Below are 9,478 nucleotides of genomic sequence, written 5' to 3' on the forward strand. Positions count from 1 at the left end.
GTACATCTAGCTGATGAGTCCCAAATAGGACGAAACGCGTGTCCTGGATTCCACTGCTAGCCACTATCTATCGTTGCTTATACTTATGTATATTGCGATAAATACATATTGGCTAGGTGTAATACAGTGTTATTGTTTTTAAACGAGTAGCACAGATTTGAAAAAGATCTAATATAATAATAATATAATAAAACAACTTAAAAAGGGCAATTTACATTAAGAATCTTAGTATCAACTGGAATACAATCGAAATTTAGGGAGTATTGAAGAGTTGTTTTGTTCTACTTCCGAACTTCCTCTGTAGTGTTTATCTAACAACTGAACATAATAGTTTAATAGTTTAAAGAGTATACAATATCTTTATAACATGCCTAAGAAGATCTCTTGTGATTTAACTTTCAAACCTCAGGCAACTTATGATATAGCATGATATTGATCACTACATGGAATGAATTGACAGGTCATGATTTCTTGTAAAAACTTAGGAGAATATACTTTTAAACTTGTGGACATAGAGTAATGATTTAGGCAGATGATTTTTTAGAGAAAATTTATGGATAATATTGGAAATTGTATTGTTTTAATAATTGCTTGTATTGAACAAGGCAAGAACAAGGAATTAAGTAGAATGAAATGAATTCATTTTAGTGATCAGAACTATCATAAATTTATCATACCTATAAACGTGAAGCTAGTTAGATATGGATATGTATCATCATGTTCAAGTAGCTGTCATACTGGTAGAGCAGAAAGAAGAGCCTATATTCTATTCCAAGAACATATCCAAAAATGTAGTAGATCAGTGAGAATAAGGACTTTCAGGAGTTTTATTTCGAAATATACCTTTAACACAAAATATCAAGTTCATAATATTGAAATCCTTCAGTATCATTAATAGACAATCAAACTCAATTCTTCTTAAGTTCGCCGAAGCCATAGTCATCAAGTATGTCATTCTGGATTTATATATCAAAAGAAAACATTAACAAATCTTTCCTTACCATGATGACGTTATGGTCACTTTACCACATCATTCTTGAAAGCCTTTCTCTTATTCTGATTGGATCACTTCCTTCAAATGCAGAACTTTATTTTTAAATGACTGATTTCAGCTGGTTTTATTCACAATTACTATTCGACCAAGGCGGCCTGCTTGAATATCTGGGCTACCTGTTCCTGCCATCTAGATATTTCAATAAGTTATCTGTTTCCTTATCTGTTTTAACAGATCATTATGTCAATTAAGTGCATAACCTATTCACGTGTGTTTGTGAAATATTTACGACCTTTCGCTTTACAAGTTACAAGAGAGCCGAATCAGAGACATCATGACGGCTGGCAATATGCATCGAAAAGAATATACGTTAATCAGACGTTGATTCCTGAACTTCTAATATCTAACTGGCGACCACTCAACGACTTACTTAAACTGTATATTCGTATTCATAGTTGTATGGTAAATATATGTCTATAGAAGCATACAAAACATTGCATCATACAGTGATTCGAGACTCTAAACATCAAATGAGGTTAGAGAAGAATATAAGGATGAAAATAATTTACAGGTCAGAATTATGAAAAACAATTGTTCGCTTGACAGGTATGAAGAAAAATGAAACACATAAAGGTCATAGTAATAACTGAATAATAATCATAGAAAATTGTTAAATGATAATAATAAGTGACTACGGTTTAAAATAACAAAACAAGAGTTTGAAAAAAATACAAGACCAAAAAACACTACAGAAGGGAATTAGGGTCATGGAAGGGATGAGAGGTTAGATGTATCGTTTTTGAACACAGAGCTAGAGCTTGAATCAGTAGATCGTCAACACCTCAGCAGTGCATAAGTTTTTATTCGACCTTCCTTCGATCCAGATCCTTTGACTGTATAGATTATTTTGAAGGAACACTCCTTTGGAGCAACGTGTCCAGAGTTGATTATATTCACCTGTACTGAACTAGTTACTGTTTTATATTTGTTAATCTTGAGATGACTAATATCCAGTATTAACTTGAATCAGTTTCAATATCAAGCAAAAAAGTTGTACGACTAATGTTCAGAATAAATATGGGTAGCATAATGTGAGAGAAATAATAATCTAATTCTAAAAACAAATAAATATTTGGTCAAAGATTACGTAATATGCAAAACAGTATGAATCAGGTAAGAATTAGTAAATAGGGCTGAGTGCTAAACAACTTTTTCCCAATGTCCACAAGCATTATAATAAGATATGAGAATAAGAACTATTTAAACCATGGAAATACAAAGAAGAAAGTTGTATATACATCAATCAAATTATATCCTCCTATTATCGAAATGATTATTAACTAATTAGGTCAAAAGTTGACTAAGATAAAAGAAGTGATTGAATATATTTCTTCTGGGTGCGAAGCTTCGGCTATTTGAAGGATTCTTGGTCTGATGGATTTCGGTAGATAAATATTAGCCCAATTTAGTACTTCAGATTACTGCTCCATGTTAGCTATTTGACCCGTTTATAATAAATGAGCTAGAACTGAACCATTAACGGTTTTAACTACACGTTCGCTTAACCGGAATGGGAAGCATTCACGAACATGAAAATACACATTTCTAGAACATCTGCCAATATAGCCTCCTTTAAAAAATCTTTTAGATTGATTGTAGACTCAATAATTTACTTAAGTTACATAATAGTTAAGCCTTTTGGTATTCCTTATAATGTCATGAAGACCAGCTACACACCCTATCAGCAAATAATCCATATTCATAAATCAAATTTAAGAAAAGATAGGGTACGTGTCCGTAAATTTCTTGCTCATCTGCTTTTCAATGTTCAATATCAATTATTTTTCCTTCCATTTGGTAGATGAACTCTGTATATAAGAACATAATTTTAGTGAGGATTTCATTTCATGCTCTGACTTTCACTGTGTTTGCTTTTTTCATCTGACAAGTTTGGACTTGCTACAATAGTGTATTCACAGAAGACGTATGTGGATGGTTTTAGATGATTAAAATGAAGTCCCAAATAAAAATTACACTCTTATGGGAAACACTGACACTGAATGTTTGAAACTGTTAGATATCTCAGTTTTGTTGAACATGGAGAAAGGATTATTATCGTCACATAATCAAAAAAATTATTTAATATTTTTGATATAAATGTACTAATTTTCAGTGGTCCAGTGGTTAAGAGTTCGTACATGAGACCGAAGGCCCTGGATTCGAATCTCATATGAAGGATCGTGGATGCTCACTGTAGAGGATTCCCATACTGGGACGAAACGGTCGTCCAGTGCCTCCAGGTTTTCAATGGTGGTCTAACATTAATCGATTCATGATCTCATTCAAAAAATTGTACTAATTTTCTGAACCGATTAGATTACAACCCAATTACCGATCAATGTAAATATCCTAGCCCTACGAGAAGTCTATTGTACTTCTCATAGTTCAATATTTTGACCATGGAACTACAAAAATCAGATTATATAGAGAATATCATTCACTTGAAGTCCTGTTGATATATCACTGACTACCATGCAATAAATGTTTAGAAATTTCTCTCAACTCCTAGATTTGTAACTTATTTACTAACAATTTACTACAAATTTTTGCATAAACTTGACATAATTACCATCATCAATATGGGGTTATGAAGGTTGCTGAGTTTTAATCACATTACGAACCAATCTAAATTGAACAATGATTGAAAACTTTGAAGAACTGGACGATCGTTTCATCAAATTATTGGACTCCTCAAATAGTACAAATCTACGACACTATAACCAGGAATAAAAATCATGGCAATAGAATTTGGCCATATAATATCGTGGATTGATTAAAGTCAAACATATACACTACCGAATTCTGAGTTAGTGATCTGAAATTTTAACGTTCGTGAGGGAGACTGAAGGTTCTAGGTTCGACCCTCAATGGTGGGATCATGAATACTCAGTGCCAAAGAGTCCCATACAAAGACAAGATGGACGTTCAGTGCATTCAGGCTTTTAATGATTTATCATAGTTGAAAGCTTGAGTCAATTGAAGCTAGACCACCACGGAAAACCTGGAAACACTGGACGGCCGTTTCGTCCTATCATGGGACTCCTCAGCAGTGCGCATCCACGAACCCGCTCTCACGAGCGGGATTCGAACCCAGGACCTACCAGTTTCGAGCCGAAGCCCTTAACCGATAGACCACTGAGCTGGCATCCAACGGTGTTAATGTCTAACTTCAACTGGTCCACGAAGTTGAGCAACCATTCACCAATTGTCTTCAGTGAGTTCCTATCTCACAACAGACGTGGTTTTGAACTCCACTGGTCACTGCTTCTTCGCGAGAGCGGGTTCGTGGATGCGCACTGCTGAGGAGTCCCATAATAGGACGAAACGGCCGTCCAGTGTTTCCAGGTTTTCCATGGTGGTCTAGCTTCAATTGACTCACGCTTTCAACTATGATAAATACTAAATCTCCACGAAACCCCTTCTGATTTTAATGATTTCCCAACTTAGATCGGTTTGTGGCATCAATGTCATTAGCATTATACACCTTTTAGGCTTACACTAGTAATATTAAGTAATTATTTTTTCTAAGAAAAATCAACATGTACAAACTTAATAATAACAACAACAGCAATAACGGTTTGTTCTAACGAATAGTAAACAACAATGGTGTTACTCCACTAGTCACTGCTTCTCACTAGAACTTCAGGAAATACCTCTTGAAGCCAATCACTAGTGAGCATATGATTATTATCAGAAGGGGTTTTGTGTAGATAGTAACTCACTGAAAACAATTGGTGAACGGTTGGTCAATTTCGTGGATTGGTTGAAGTTAGACATTAACACCACCTGATGCCTGCTCAGTGGTCTAGAGGTTAAGCGCCCGCGCTCGAAGCTGATAGGTCTTGGGTTCGAATCTCATGAGGCGGGATCGTGGATGCGCATTGTTGAGGAGCCCCACAATAGGACGAAGCGGCCGTCAAAAATGGTGTCAGTTACGTCCTTTTCTTTTTTTCTTTTTCCGTTACAAAAGTTAGTGATCACTTGAGATCTATTTATCTATTATTACTATTATCATTACCATTACTACCACTACTACTACTAATAATAATACTGTTATTCTTTCCTCATATCAACATATGTTTAACAGTAGAATGAAGGATTGTTTTTTAAAAAAAAAAGAAAGATACTGTTAACAATGACAACAGTTGGTTGCCTAGACAACACGATGTTCATTTAAACAAAAAATGACCTGTGATTTATGTGTGTTTACAACGTATAATGAACGTATAATGAAGAATAATAAGGAGAATGATAGTAAATTAAAAACAAATTATAAACATATTAAAGACATAAACAACTTGTTTTTGTTTTGTTTTATATTTCAATATTCCACTTTGTTTTACATTTGGTTATTTTGCATTCATTTGAAAAATAAATGAAGATGCTTAAGTGTCAATAAAACTAAAAAAAACAAATTAGGAAATGAAATAAAACATAAAATGGAATGTTTATATATGTGAGTGTGTGTGTGTGTGTGTGAATGGTGCCTTCTATTATGGTTGTTGCTCTTTGTAGCCTATATTGTTAGTTAAATTTGTGATACATATAGAGTGTAATGTTGACATTTTTTAATACTGGTTGATGATGATGATGTCCTGAAAACAGTACAAGTGAGAGAGTGTGTGTGTGTGTGTATCCGATTGCATAGAAGTAAAATTGTTTATATTTAGGTGTTTGTGTTCACATGGATTAGTTGATAAGGTGAAACTATGGCGAACAATATATCATATTAATACTCATATATGTATGTATGGTTTCATTATTTTTATTTATGTAGCTATTGTGTGGTTATTCTAGTTGTTAACATGGTTATTTACAAATAGTTTAACAAAAATATTGAATTCTAAACAAAGATGGATGTTTGAATCTTCCCATCGATTTGTTAGGACTGCAACTGGTCAGTCTCTAATTGGCATATGTGCATACAGTGGGTATTGCCTCGATATAGCCTTAATTCACAAGCATTGTAAGCAAAGATGGATAGTGGCTAGCAGAGACAACGGACAGTTTTGAAGTATGTTATGATAAATGGAAATTATGTATATATAGGATAAAGTGTTTCTTGTCTTTAGTTAATGAATAAGAATCGTTGTACATTTTCTACATAATCATTGACAGGAATAACACTTCAATTATTTGTAGTTTACGGGACTGATTACAATTATTTAGGTAAACATTCAGAACCAGGGAGTACTGGATAGTTGTTTCATTTCGGCTAAGGAATCACGAGCATTCAAGAATCGAACCTAGTGTAGTGTGATCTACTTATATCCATATAAGTAGTATATGGTGATGGTCAGACATAGAATGTATTTCGGCAGAAGACCGATAAGGAAAGAACTAAAATGAAGAGCAATTGGTAGGAAAATGCATATACAATGAAATTAGAGAAGATGAACTGATATTTACAGAAGAAGCAGTGAAGATTGAGACAATTGATTGTTGTTTTGCAAATTAAATGTTTACTGTATGGTTGTCAGATTTTAGTGAGATAGTCTGTAATTTGTGTCCAAATACATTCGATTGTCCCCAGTCGTGTTCTTGTTCATTACACTAGGACCTCTAGACCTCTGATAGATCACCAGACTGACTAACACCTAGTGAATTAAGTTTTTTAAATCCAGCCTATTCATGGTACATTATGATCATTACGTCTTCTCATTAATATCTAACTTTCTGCATTGTTAAACTCCACTGGTAACAACTTATCATCTGAACTCGATGAATTTCTCTTGAATTCAACCAGTATTGATGTTCGTATGCAATATTTATGGAGATTGTTGAGTTTTTAGAGTACGGTATGAAGTGACTGTAGCCACAGAATTGCCTAAAAACCCAAGAATAACTGAACAGCTAACATCACATGAAAATACAAACAAGTAAGTTGTTCATATCTTCAATTTTAAAAATGTTTGTAAATTAAAGTTGCAAACATTCTAATGCTGAGTAAATTTATGTTCACAAGTGAAATAGTTGTTAAGAATGTGAGATTATTCTGTCTATATAACCAGGTTGACAATCTATTGATATTTGTTTATGCTTTCGGTGGATTGTTAGGCGTATAGGCAACTTCGAATTAAACTTGTACTACTCAATATATTACAAATCATTTAGTACGGTTCTACAGTCGGATAAAATCAGGACGATTATTCAAGGATTGCTCCATTTACAATCAATAGTTTGTTCTGTAACTCAGTTATCCTACTGCACTATCAAATTACTGGTAAGAGTTGACAAAAACCCGACTTACTTTTTGAAAGTATAAGTATCTGATATAGTATAAGTTGTCTCAATAGTTTAAAAGACTGATTTAACGATCACTTTGTTCTGTTTACATGTAAATGGAGTTTCACCCCTAAGTAATTAGTACTAGACATTTAAACAAAATTCTAGCCTATAGTTCCATGCAAGGTGAAATTAAAAGTTTTAATAAATGACTATCTAAGAATTTGATATTGGATACAGTCCAGTGTTTCCAAGTTTTCAATGTTGGTCAAACATTGATCGATTTATGATCTCAACAATCTCCTCAACCCTATACTGATAAAAATTATATTTTAATGATATTACTTACAGAACTTCTAGTAAAATAAAGTTTTATCTCCCAAAATTTAGAAATATTTACATGAATGCAAACATTGATACAGGTACATCCAGCTGACGAGTCCCAAATAGGATGAAACGCGCGTCCTGGATTCCACTGCTAGCCACTATCCATCTTTGTTTACCATGCTTGTGAATTAAGGCTATATCGAGGCAATACGCACAGTATGCACATATGCCAATTAGAGACTGACCAGTTGCAGTCCTAACAAATCGATGGGGAGATTCAAACAAACAGTACTAAATGAATTCAAACATTGAATTGTTTACATTTCTGTCAGGAAAAGAAAAAGAAGATCATAAATATTATTTAAATTCAGGATAAGATTCAAAATTTTGCCCATATAGGAAAGTACACCTGTTTTGAACATTTGACTATCTTCACAATCCTATACTGATCACTTGATGTATGCTAGCTAATTTGGCAAAATTTATTGGATGAGATTCGAATAGGAAGGGAGACAAAACAGGTGAAACTCAATTAGAAATTAATTTCATTAATAGTTTTAATTTATGAAGGAAACATTATACATCAACAGTATGCATCAGATCTCATAGAGGAATCCTTTTTTGATGATAGATTGTTTAAAAGACCTGGTATATTAAATCATTTAGGCAATGTTTATTTCAATGATCAACTAGAATGTCAACCTATAAATAATATATTCATTTATTTTACCTATATCCTTAAAGAATTAATGATAAATGTAAGTTCATATCCGGAATTGAACTTCAGTAAATAATAATGGTCTGCAATTTTCCATTATAGTTATTTAAGATTCGAAGTGACCAGTCCCTGTTATCATATGTAAATCCTGAGTGAGTTATCCTGACAATACAATTTAGTTACAAGTTTAAATGAAGTTGAATTCCCATTAGCATTGAAATCTAAGACATATATTTTATATTATTTGGGAATGATAAATTGTAGTTCAGAAAAACAACGACAACGAAATTACAAATCCTTACTGACAACTTCACACTTATTAAACAAGATAGTGGATACCTCGATTCACTAACCTAGTAGATTATGAGTTAGTGTTTGTAACGATAGGCACTGAATTCGAGTCTCATTGTGAACAAAAACGCCAAAATATACTTACATTTATCTAATAAGTTCGAAAATTAAACGAAACTTGTGTCCTGAATTCCCTTACTAATCACAGTTCAACTTTACTAAATCGTATCTTCTTGACTGTTTTAAGTTTCAGTTTTCAAATGAATAACAGTAAGAATGAATTCAAGGTTGCTATCTGTCAACCTTAAATATGTTGTTTCCGCAAATTGATCATTTTGATAAACTATTTATACTTAATCGAAACATCTTTGCATTAATCCAACATCATTTAATCTACTGACAGTTAACCGGTTTGTTCAATTTTAGTCTGTCAACAAATTAAAATGTTCAATGGAATGTCTACTAAAGATAGAATAATTCTAATAATGAGCCTAAATGAGTCTCATTATGGACTGATATGCACTAGATGAATAGATATATTAAAGACGTAATCTGTAATTGTTATTCCCTATTTTGAGATACCTAATTAATCAGATGGTGGTTGGAGGTAGTCAACAAGGAACCCTGAACCTAGGTTTCAAGCTACTTGACAATCGTCAACAAGATGTACCTGTAATCTTAGGGGAACTGATGCTCCTTGATGGATGCGATCCCGTGTCACCCAGCTCAACAGTCAAAGAAGTTATCACTGAACTATCCAGGCCACGATTTTAGGTCCTTCTAGTGCGAATCGTGCCCTATTCTACAGGAGGTCGATCGTGGCCCGGATAGGTCAGTGGTAACTTCTTTGACTGTGGGGCTGG

The 9,478-nt window shown here is 33.5% G+C and overlaps 1 non-coding gene across 1 annotated transcript; it reads right to left on the reverse strand.

Moving 5' to 3' along the window:
* Nucleotides 1–4,187: 4,187 nt before the first annotated feature.
* Nucleotides 4,188–4,257, reverse strand: Smp_tRNA_00560_Pseudo_CGA.1.1. The gene has a single exon. It is a non-coding gene (tRNA).
* Between the last annotated feature and the right edge of the window lie 5,221 nt (nt 4,258–9,478).

The sequence above is a fragment of the Schistosoma mansoni genome, chromosome 4, assembly GCF_000237925.1.
Source record: "Schistosoma mansoni strain Puerto Rico chromosome 4, complete genome".
Taxonomy (NCBI): Eukaryota; Metazoa; Platyhelminthes; class Trematoda; order Strigeidida; family Schistosomatidae; genus Schistosoma; species Schistosoma mansoni.